The following is a 13,398-nucleotide window of genomic DNA, read 5'->3' as shown; positions in this document are numbered from 1 at the left end:
TGAAAAGCAAATAATAAGTCCTGGAAGAGGTACTAGTGCCCATAGTTGCTGCAATATATTATTTGAAATGTCCAATTGCCAAAAAAAATTATGGAATACTCAAAGGAATAGGAAAGTATGATTCATACACTGGGAGGAAAACAAGCACACAACAGAAATTGTTTGTTAGAGCAACCAGATATTTGATTTAACAGAAGAGTTCAATGCTACCAGTATATACATCTAGAACTAAAAAAAGCTTAATTAAAGAAGTAAAGGAGTTATGATGACAATGTCACATCAAATAGAGATTATCAATAAAAAAATAGAAATTTATTGTATAATAAATAACTGATATTTAAAAAAAATTTACTCGAGTGATTCAATAATAAATTTAAACTAGAAAAAGAATTAGCAAACTTGAAGATAGAGATTATTGAGAGATTATATGCTGTGGAATACATATTGAGAGATTATATGCTGTGGAAAAAATAATGAAGAAAATGAACTGAGCCTCAGAGAAATATGAAAAATATGGTCACAAATAAACATACCAACATACACATATAGAAGTACCAGAGGAGTGGAGAGAGAAAAAGAAGAAAAAATATTCAAAAAAACAATGATTGAAAATTCCCAAAATGTATTGAAAAGCAGTAATCTTCAATCAACAAATTCCAAATGAGATAAACCAAAGACACATTAGAGTAAAAATGCTGAAAGTCAAAAACAATAAGAAAATCTTGAAAATAGCAAATGAAAAAATAACATCTTACTTTCAAGTGAGCATCAATTACATTGACTGCTCATTTCTCAACAAAAACAGTGATTGCCAGAAAGGAAGAGAATAACATATTCAAAGTGCTCAAAGAAAACAAGTATCATTAAAGAACTCTATTTCCAGAAAAGCTATCATTCAAAAATAAAGGTGAAATAAAAATGTTTCCAGATAAATAAAACTGGGATAATTTGTTGGCCAGCAGACAACCAGCTTTACAAGAAATAGAAAAAGGTCTTCAGCTTGAAAGCAAGTGACTATGGATGGTCAAATGAGTCTATGTGAAAAAAAAAAAAAAAAGCACTGATAAATGTAATTATATAGCTATAGTAAATACTATTAATACAAATTTTCTCCTTTCTCCTGTTAATGTGTACAAAAATAAATTTAATAAAATGACATGTGTATAATGTATTTTGGAGCCTATAATACATAGAAATGTAATATATGTGTAATATATTTGCTAATAATAGCACAAAGAAAAGGGATAGGAGGAAAGCTATAATGGGCTAAGGAAATAAAGACAGATAGTAAAGTAATAATTATAAAGATATATTGTTTGGTTTGTAATATTTATAGGTGTACTATATACAACAATCATACCATGAAAAAAGGGGAAAGATAAGGAAACTACAAAGAAATAATGTTCTTATGCATTACTGGAATTAAGATAGCATAAATGCGAACCTGATTTTGATAAGTTAATATGCATAGGGTGAACTCCAGAGCAACCACCCAAAAAATAACTAAAAATTACAGTGAAAAATCATTAATAAAATTAAAACACTATATTAGGAAAAATTCGCTCAATTGAAAAGAAAGCAGTAAAGGAAGAACAGAGGAACAAAACAAACATAAACATATGGAAAACAAAATATAAAATGGAGATGTATATCCAACTATATCATAACAATAATGAATATGAATAGATTAAACAAACCAATCAAAAAGCTGAGATTGTTAGAATGGGGAAAAAACACCAAAATTTAGCTATATGTTATCTCCAGGAAATAAATTTAGATTCACAGACAAATAGATTGAAAGTAAAAAGATGGGAAAAAATATACACAGGCAAACAGCAATTGCAGGGAATATGAAACAACAATACTAATATCAGACAAAATAAACTCTAATGAAAAAAAGTTTCTAAAGATAAAAAGAGCTATTTTATAATGATAAAGCGTCAATCCATTAGGAAGATATAAAAATTATAAACTTGTGTGCACTCAATAACAGAGCACCAAAATACATGAACCAAAGAATGACAGAAATAAAGGGAGAAATAGACAATTCAATAATCATAGTTTGATACTTCAATACCCCACTTTCAATAATTGATGGAACAACTGGAAAGTAGACTGACAACAACACATGAGATTTAAACATTATAAAACAATGAGACCTAGCAAAACATAAAAGAAACACTACATCCTAGATAAACAACAGAATATATATTCTTCTCAGACAGACACAGGATAGACTATGTGCTTGGAAATTAAACAAACCACAGTAAATTTAAAAAGAGTGAAATAATGCAGTGTATGTTCTGTAATTGAAATGGCATGAAATTATAAATTGATAGCAAGAAAAATTGGAGAAATTCACAAATACATGAAAATTGAACAAAATACTGCTAATTAATGAGTCAAAGAATAAAGCAAAAAGGAAATTTGAAAATACTTTATGAGGAATAGAAGTCAAGATACAACATATCAAAACTATGGGATGCATTTAAAGCAATGTATTGAGAAAAATTTATACCTGTAAATGCCTAAATTAAGAAATAAAAAGGGTCTCAAATCAATAAGCAATCTTCAACTATAGACACGAAGAAACAAGAAAAAAACTAAAGCAAACAGAATAAAGGAATTAATAAAGATTAAGGTAGATATTAATAAAGTAGAGTTCGAAAAACAATACAGAAAATGAATAAAACCAAAAGCTGGTTTTAAAAAATATCAAAAAAATTGACAAACTTTTAATTATTTGACCAAGAAAAAAATGGAAAAGACTCAAATTATTAGAATCAGAAATAAAAGATAAGACAGTATTACTGACTTTACAGAAATAAAAAGGATTATAAAAGAATACTATAAATAATTGTACACCAACGAATATGATTACATGTGATAAACATGGTTGTAAAAATTATCAAAAAAAAAAAAACATTACCAAGTCAAATTTAGAAACATATAACAAGAATTATACACTATGACCAAGTAGGATTTATTCTAAAGATGTAAGGTTGGTTTAACTTTTGAAAATCAATTAATGTAATATGTCATATTAATATAATAAACAAAATCACATGATCACCTTAATAGATGTAGAGAAAATGTTTGGCAACATCCACCACCCTTCCACCCTTTCATAATAAAAATATCCAACACACTAGAAACAGAAAGTGTTTTTGCCATTTTTCCATATAGAGAAAACACAGAACACACACACACACGCACACTTACATACATAATTACGAGAGAGATAGAGATATAGCTAAATAGATATGGATGGATGGATAGATAGATAGGTAGGTAGATAGATAGATAGATAGATAGATAGATAGATAGATAGATAGATAGATAGGTAGGTAGATAGATGATAGATATTTTAAGGAATTTTGAGCCTGACAAATACAAATGCTACAGAATAGGCCACCAAACTAAACACCTAGGAAAGCGTTGATGTTGCAGTTTGAGTGTGAAGGCAGTATGCTGGCAGAATTTCCTGTTCTTTTTGAGAAGTCAGTATTTTTACTCTTAAGATTTTCAATTGATTGGATGAGGCCCACCCACATTATAAATGATAATCTATTTTACTCAGAGTTTACTGATTTAAATATTAATCTCATCCAAAAAAAATCTTGACAGCAACTAGCAATCTAGACTTGTGTTTGGCCAAATGTCTGAGTACCATGGCCCAGCCAAGATAAAACAAACTTTACCGTCAGAGAAAGGAAATTCCTTAATCTTATAAAGGGCATCTAAAAAAGAACTCCCCCTCGCCAAGTAACATTATACTTAATAGTAAAATACTGTCTGTTTTTTTCCTAAGGTCAGAGACAAGATAAGAATATCTGCTCTCACTACTTCAACATTGTACTGGAAATTTTAGCTAGGACAGTTAGGCAAGAAAAAGAACTAAAAGGCAATCAGATTGGAAAGAAAAAAGTAAAACTGTATTTGCAGATGACATAATCTTGTATATAGAAAATCTTAAGGAATCTACTTAAAAAGTTTTAGAATTAATAAATGAGTTCAACATGTTTGTAGGATACAAGATCAGTATACAAAAAAGTCAATTGTATTTTTATGCACTTACAATTATCAATTCAAGACAAAAATAAGAAATTATTTTGTCCATGACATCATCAAAAGGAAAACTACAAAATATTGTTCAAAAATTATGGAAGATATAAACAACTTGGAAAACATTTCATATATGTAGATTGGAAATTTTAACATTATTAATATGTCAATACTAATATGTCAATATTAATATGTCAATATCTATAGATTCATTGAAATTCCTATGTGAATCCTAGCTAGTATTTTTGTAGAAGACTGATTCTAAAATTCATATAAAATTACAATATACTCAGAAAAGAAAAAAACAATCTTGAAAAAGAAGAAGAAAGTAGGTTGACTCACACTTCTGATTACAAAATTATAATGATGAATATAGCATGTTAATGGTACAAAGACAGACATATCTGTTAATGGAATAGGATAGAGAGTCAAGAAATAAGCTTTTACATTTAAGGTCAACTGATTTTTGACAACGATGCAAGACTATTCGTTGGGGAAAGGATCATCATTTCAGTTGTATTGGGATAACTGTATGCCCACCCGCAAAAGAATGAAGTTGGACCCTCACCTCATATAGTGTATAAAAATTAACTCAAAATTGATTAAATGCCCAAATGTGGGCACTCAAACTATAAAATTCATAGAAAAGCAAAGAAGTAATATTTCATGACCTTGAATTTATCTAAGATTTCTCATATACGACATACAATGCCTATAAACAAAAGAAAAAATAGGTAAATTGAACTTTTTAGAATTTTTAAAAAATTTATGCTTTAAAAGACATCATCAAGAAAGTAAAACACACACACACACAAAAGACAGGAGAAGATCGTTGCAAATTATATGTTGAATGAAAGATTGCTTCTAGAATAATAAAAAATTAGCAAAAATTTCATCAAATTTTTTGTAAAGGTATACAAATGGCCTAGAGGCATAGGGAAAAATGCTTGGCCTCATTAATAATTGGAGAAAATGCAAATGAAAACTACAATGATATATCACTTCGTATCCACTAGGATGACTGGGACTAAAGTCAGGTAGCAATAAGTGTTGAGAATGTGGAGAAATTGGAAACTTTATACATACTGGTGGAAGTGTAAAATGGTCCATCAACTTTGTAAAACAGTCTGGCAGTTTTTCTAATGGTTAAATATAGAGTTACTATATAACACAGTAATTTCACTTATACATATACATCCAAGAAAACTGAAAATATATGCTCACAAGAAAATAGCAGCATAATTTATAATAGTCAAAAGGTGAAACGATCTTAATGTCCATCACTGGACAAATGGAATATTATTTGGTTATAAAAAAAAAGAATAAAATACTGATACATCTTATAACAAGAATGAATCTTAAAAACATTATGCTAAATAAAAAATATAGTGACAAAAGACCAAATATTATAAGATTCCATTCACTTGACAGTCCAGAATAGAGAAATCTGTAGAAATAGAAAGTAGATTAATAATTGCTTAGGACTGGATGGGGGCATATGGAGGTTAGGACGTGATCATTAAAATATATGGAGTTTCTTCTTGAGATGATAAAAATATTTTTAAATGGATTGGATTAGTTTTTTGCACATATTTGTGAATATACTAAACATTATTGAATCATGCACTTTAAATAGGTGAATTGTAAATTACATTATGTATCTGTAAATTACATTATGCATTTGTAATAATTACATTTGTAATTATTACATTATTTTGTAATAATTACATTATTACAAATAGGTGAATTGTACATTATGTATCTGTTAAAAAAAAATCAATGACCTGCACATACACACAAAATAACCAGTTGGCGAATAGGATCATTTAGAATAACAACAAAGAACATGAAATATTTAGCAATAAACTTAAAAATTATAAAATCTATGAGATAAATATTTTGAAAAAATCCTAAAGGTTATAAATTAGACTTGAACAAATGGAAAAGCACCTCTTGTTCTTGGGTAGCATAATTGAATAGTACAAAGATATAACTTCTCCCTAAGTTAATTTATGAAATTAAAACAATCTTATTAAAAATACAAAAAAAATATTATTAGAGAATTAGACAAGTTGATATTATAGTTCATGTGGAAGAATAAAAGTGTAAGTAAATCCAGGAAAACTCAGAAAAGTAAATGAGTAAAGACTAATTCTACAAGATATTAAAATACACTCTAGTGTTTCCATAATTTAAAAAGTGTGATATTGGTTCATGAATGGAAAATATAACATTAGAATAAAATAGAAAAGTTAGAAATAAAGCCATGTACATTTTAAATTTAGTTCATGAATAAAGTGGCATCTTAAATCACTGGATTAAAGATGGACTAAAATTTTAAACAAAAATGTATTAAATTAAATATGTATCAATTTGGGAGAAAAAGATAATATTAGTTTTATACCTCATGCCATTGACAAAAATAAACTCCCAATGAATCAAGGATCTAAATGTAAAAGACCTAATTACACAAGTATTAGAGGTAAACATGGGTTTACTACTCTTTAAACTTGGTACAGAAAAAGGCTTTCTATGTATGACTCAAAATTCAGAGTTAATTTTTAAAAAGATAATTTTAAAACACATGCAATTTTTTAAAATACACGGCAAAAAATGCCATGTAAAAAGTAAAAACAATTGACAAACTGAGAAAAAATATTTCAAAGGCAAAAACTACTATCCTTATATATTAAAAATAGAGGTTCAAATACCCAACAGAAAAAAGAAGAAAAAAACATGATCAAAAAAGTTTTCATGAAAGTATGAAACAAACATCTTAAATGTGTAAAAATTTTATTTTCTCATGGTTAAAGAAGTGCAGATTAAACTCTAATGCCATATCTCATGTGTCAGATTGACAAAAAATTTTTTAAAATATCTTTCATCATATTCTGCAGCCAAACTTGTGAGGAAGAAAACACATTCATTAAATCCTAGTGGAACTGTGAACTTCTATAATCTTTCTAGAAGAGAATTTGAGAATACTTAAAAAAGGTCTATGCACCTTTCTTTTGTCTTTTTAACACCACTTCTAAGAATTTTCTCCAGAGTTAGATATCCAATAATAAGAAATATATATGTACATTTATTGCGACACTATCTGTAATTGCAAAACAATGGAAGTAACCTTAGTATCCATACATAGGATGATGGGTCAATAAAATATGGCTAGTCTATACATTGGAGCAGTATGCAGCTTTGAAAAAATGAGAGAGATCTCTTTGTATTAATAGGCAGTTGTTTTTAGGACCTAAGGATGACTCTTAACCAACAGAAAAAAGCTGACGGCTTAAGTAAATTAATTCTTCCAACAACTGGGATCAATTTGGAAACGGAATCTTCTACAGTCAAGCCTGAAGATGAGAATGTAGTCTGGACCACCACTTAATTGCAGCCTTGTGAAAGCCTGAGTAGAGGATCTGGCTAAGTGGTGATGATTATGATTTCCTGAAAGTGTGAGATAATAATGTGATTTATTTAAACCAATAAATTTGATATAATTTGTTTTACAGCAATATAAAACCAATTCAGTGACATAAGATGGTAAATTAAGTAAGTAAATAAATGAATGGATGAATGAATGAATGAATGAGTGAATGAATGAATAGGGGACAAGAGACAGCTCTTTCTTGTAGTGGAATTTGAGAAAACAGATATAGAAGAAATGATAAAAATAGAAAATAACGATTAGGCAAATTCTGCAATAATAATTATTTCAGATGAAATTCATAAATAGATGCTAAAATTAGTGGCCAAAAATATGATGTGGAACAGGATATTTAGATAGTCTCAAAAAATCTCTCCACAAGATATTTATTAAATATAAAGAAAAAAATTGTAACTTTTCAGAAGTCTCCACCTTAATCAAGTGATCAAAGTATATACCAACAGCACACTCTGGTACGTTGCACTAAGAAGAAAAAATAATCTTTTTTGTTATGATATTGACAAAAATAAATAACTTTAATGTAATTAGAAGAATACTTTACACAAATTGAAAATTATAAAATAACTTCAAAATTTTTAAGATGCTGAAAGACAAAGAAAGATTAAGGTACTGCCACATGTTGAAGGAGATTGAAGATATCTGACAACAAATGCAATGTGTTATTCTAGACTGTATTCTGAAAAAAAAGGGAAGTATAAGTAGGAGAATAAGCAAAATTTGAATAAGATCTGTGATTAATTAATAATGTATCAATACTATAATAATTTTCTAGTGTTGATAATGATACTATAGATATGTCAGATATTAACATTAGTAAACGAAAAGTAATGAGAATTATTTGGAACATTTTTTCATCTTCTGTAAAAGTAAATTTGTTTGAAAACAAAAATTAAAAAGAAAAGGTAGAATATGTCATAATCTTAATAACACTACAGAGCTAGAATTAGTAGAACCACAAAGAGGGATTTAAAACAAAGATGACTCATATACCCAGGGAAAAAATAAAGAAAATCATAATCAGAAAAGAACATGTTGATATGAGATAAGAAAACAATGTGCATTGCCTTATCAATTAAAATATGATTATACATATTTTAAAGCTATTTGATAAACTTTATAATAGACTCAGTTGAAGAGAAAGTTACAGAGCTGAAAGTGTGTTTTGCATTGAGGAATCCCACTGATTCCTGACCAGATGAATGAAATTATTTAATGCTAGAAAAGATTGGTAATATTTTAGACTTCTAAAGGTAAAGAGAAAATTTAAAAATCTCTACTCTACAAAAAGTTACAATTTATAGAGAAATAAAAATCACATTAACATCAGACCTTTTAGCAGTAATATTTTAAAAATTAGAAGAAATTCTAGAAGATACTTGAAGAAACAAGTTTCTAAAATAAAAATCCTTAGTAAATTCTAAAGAAAAATCATTTTGAACCTAGCATTTTATACAACTAAGCTAGCTTTCAAATTAGAAGCCAAAGTAAAGTTGTTTTTAGATATTTAAATATTATTTTTGCATATAGAAAACTTCTTTATTATGGTCAGTCAAAAAAAAAAAAACCGCTTGCAAAATGTTAAAAAGTATTCAGAAATAAAAGTATTTGGGACACAAAATCAATAGGGAGAAAAAAACAACAGCATTGATTTTAGTTGGCTACATAATTTTTGACAAAGTGTCTAGAAAGAAAAAGTAATTATTTCATCATGAAAAAGTGAGGCAAACAGAAAGCAAAATTACAATGTTAGAAATAAGTTAAAATACATCATTAATCATAATAACATCTAAAGAAACAGATTTAATAGAACACACAGAAAATTTATAAAAGCAATGATTAATATCCTCTCAAGCATAAGAAAAGATATTAATTTTCTGATGAGTAATGTGAAGAGGGAAATTAAAATATGGCAAAGTTTTTTGTTTGTTTTTTGTTTGGGTAAATGACATTGGTCCTGACTGCCCTCATATTTTGAAAAAAGTATAAATACAAATTTGTATGTTTTAAAATTAAAGTATATGTTACCAGAATACTAAAAATGGTTATGCTATGCTGATATAGTATTGCAAACATTTATTTTATATATATATATAATTTTTGTACATGTATGTGTGTGCAAAAATAATCTAGAGGAAAATTTTACAACGAAAATTTGATTTTCCCCGCAAAGGCAAGAGAATATTATAATGTCTAGTATTCATTCAACACAGTAGGCTATCATGATTGTCAGTAACTCAAACTAGCTCCCGAAACCACACAGCTATAAGGAGTTTCAGTTTTTTCCAGACTTGGAACTTTTTTCTAAGCATCAGTGTTTCAGACAGAGTATGTAAGCCATGGTGGGTGCATAAATTTTTTGACTTATTTACATTTGCATTGACTAATCATGTTATAAGAGATTGAATGATTGCACAGTCTAAGAGTTTTTGAATGTGCATTCTTTTTTATTTATAAACTCAAGACCACAATTATGTGATCTTACTTGTGGTTTTGGTTAGTTTGTATATTTTGTACTTTACCTCAGAACTTATAATGAGACTCAGTTTATATATCTTTGTCAGAATTTCCACATGTGTGGTGTGATATTCTCATTATATTTTATCAGGAAACAGAGATTTTAATTTGTCCTATTACTGTTGGTTTCCGTTTGGGTCAATTGGGGTGTCTAATAGAATTCTTCCACTGTAAAAATTATGTTTTTCCACTTTGTAATTAATAACGATGTTATGGGGAGCTACTTTATGTTAATATTCTGTTCTTCGTCAAACTTCTAATGTATTTATTTATCTACTTATATATGCATGAACTCATAGATTCTTGTTTTATTTAACAAGTTATAATCCATTACTATTATGCTCTTGATATATATATATAGAGAGAGAGCTCATAATTTGTCCAGCAACATGTTATTTAAGTTGGCTTCTGTGTTCTTTTGAAATTATTCATTGAGTACATTCTTACTTTCTGACATGAGAAGTATTCCAAGCATATCCATAGTTTTTCTTTCTCTGCCTTGGAATCAGATATTTCTCTAGGAATCTGGTTCCTTTTATTAATGACTGGCATTTAGAAGCCAAGATATTGGTTTATATTGCTCATTACTATTGTGGTGTCACTGATTTCAGGCCCTCATAGAGACATTTCATCTATATTTATTTCTCTATACGCACACTGAAAAATGCGAGTTTCCGCTGATAACTTCAATTCCAATCCAATGCCCTAAAATATAATTTAGGTTTCTTAAAATTTCTAAATTTCTTTTTTTGTATTTTGCTTTTCTGATAGTTGAAATGTCCCTTCATTATCCTCATAACTTATTTGTTAAATTCTTCAATATGTAACCTTTATCTTATATTCCTTTGTGGTCTCTGATTTTCCATAATAGGCCATTCCCCAATATGGACAATCTCATCACTGTTTATGCTCTGACATCCCACACTAGGCCAGTCCTTCGACACACTCCTTACTCCCTGGGCTTTAACACATCACTCTGTCTGCTACCATGTGTAGAAGTACTCCTCATCCTGATCACTCTGATATCTCATTCCAGGCTGGCTGCCATGGGCATACTTTTTACTCTGATCAAGCTCTGACATCAGTTCTGGGCCATTGTACCTTCCCAGTCTCATCTACGGACACCTATCTTGATGTCTTCCACCTAATGGATTTAGGATTGAATTGTTCAGGAAGTAAAGATGGAAGAACTCTCATTTGATATTTTATTGAGAAAATTGTAGATCAGATATGAGAACAACTACACAGAAATCCCAGTGTACCTTTCACCAGTTATTCTGATGATAACATTTTGCAAAAGTGTAGCACAGGATACTAATGTTGATATAATTAATCAATTTTACTCTGTTTTCTCGTATTATTTATTGCGTGTGTATGTCTGTTGGAGTATTTAGCTCTACACAATTTTATTACCTGTATAGTTTTGTTTATTCACTATCATAGTCAAGGTACTATATAATTCCATCACCATAAGGACTCCTGGTGTTACTCTTTTATAAATCCACCTAACTCTCTCCTGGCCCTCCCTACTTCATTACTAATCCAGGGCAACCACTATTTTTTTCTTTATTTCTAAAATGTTATCACTTCAAATATGATTTATTTTGACAACAGAGAGAGAAATGAGTTACTGGTATATAATGAGGATGGGGAACTATATACCTAGAATTGAGGGAGTTCTCTTAGCATTTCCATGTTCAATAGAAATTTTTTAATAGAAATATTTAATTAAAAACTATAGCAATAGTCAAAATCAGAATTGTTGAGGATTCAGAATCTTTAGGGGGAAAAAAAATTCTCAACATAGAAAGAAACTCTTGAAGGCAAAGGAAATGTCCACTTGTGTTAGAAACAAAAGATGTAAATTCAACTATGGCCTCAGTTGATTCTAGTTTCCAGGTTTTTTTGTTGTTGTTTGTTTTTGTTTTTGTTTTTATAATTTCAGAACCAGCTTCACTATAAACCATTTGAAATACCAACCCAAGTACCAGTGCCCCGCTCCTCAGAGGGCCTTTACTCAACGAGCTGCCCTCCTCCACAGTCTAAGGCCCAGACAGACAGTGTACCCTCTCTAGAGGTCCGTGTTTTAGTCCTGTAGGAACTCTCCCGTGACCTCTGAGGTATCACGACCTCATTTGAGCCTCATTTCTGCTCAGACACAAAGGTTCCTCCAAACATCTAGGTTTTAATAACCTTAACCTTCTCTGTAGCCTAAGCATGTTAGCAATTTTCTCAGTTCCACCTCTCTGTTACTTCAGAAACTTTGTATATTTGATTTTCTTTCCTTTTAAATCCTTCATACAAGTTTAAACAATACCTTATATTAAACGCTAAGTTAATATAAATGGTTGACTTCTATTTTTTCTGACTAAACATACACAAATATTCTATAACTGCTTCTTCTTTACTTTGCTAACCATAGACATTTTGGCAACGAATTTCAAATACTTCAAATATGAATGCCTATAACATCAAACACTCTCCCTGTTCATATGGCTTTTTACAAAATGCAGTTTGGACTTTCATGAACCTATAGTCATCTCGTAACAGATCACAACTATATTTTTGATACCAATACATAAAATTTTCTTGTTCCTTTTATTAAATACCATTAAACTCATTTAAACTTCAAATATTCTATGTAGCTGTTTCAAATTAAATACTGACTGTATTGAAGCATTTAATCTATTTAAATATTGAAGTAATTTTAAATAGCTGTGAGTATCTTTGTGACTAGAAAGGGTATCTGTGCTATGCACCATAAAATATAAAACTTTTATATATAATGCCATTCAAAATTGGGTTGTGGAAGAGACCACATTGGTGACCATTTCTCTTCCATCTTATTTAACATATTACATTTTTATACTAAAAACTTGCTATCATTACAATTTGGTTTTGTTAATGAGAATTCTACTTATGTATTTACAGTATAGATAATTTACTTATTTATATTTTTTTAAATCCTGTTTCAGTAGTAACTGCATAATGTATCAAAAGAGTTTGAGGGATCTTGTAGTAATACAATGATTCAAGTTCAGAAACTGTTAAGAGCAAGGGCCTTGAAGATCGCATTGGGCTCTCAGAAAACATCAAGACCAGAATCAAAAGCAAACACGAAAATGAAGTCTAGACAATCTTTCCTGAAACCTAACCTTGCAGCAACTTAGTCTCTGACTAGATTAAAATGATTAACCTCTATCCTATCTGCCTATTGAAGAAGAGGTAAACTCTCTGCGGTCTATAAAAGATACAATGTAAACCTTATTTATCATTGATGGACAGTTTCTCAACTCGAATTAATAAAGGAGACAGAACCATGAAAACCAGAAAAATCTAGTTGAATTCTCCAAAACTTACAAGAATTCAGT

Source organism: Pteropus medius, unplaced genomic scaffold (genome assembly GCF_902729225.1).
Source record: "Pteropus medius unplaced genomic scaffold, Ma_sr-lr_union100, whole genome shotgun sequence".
NCBI lineage: Eukaryota > Metazoa > Chordata > Mammalia > Chiroptera > Pteropodidae > Pteropus > Pteropus medius.
The sequence above is the reverse complement of the archived record's forward strand: the minus strand, read 5'-3'. Positions refer to the sequence as shown.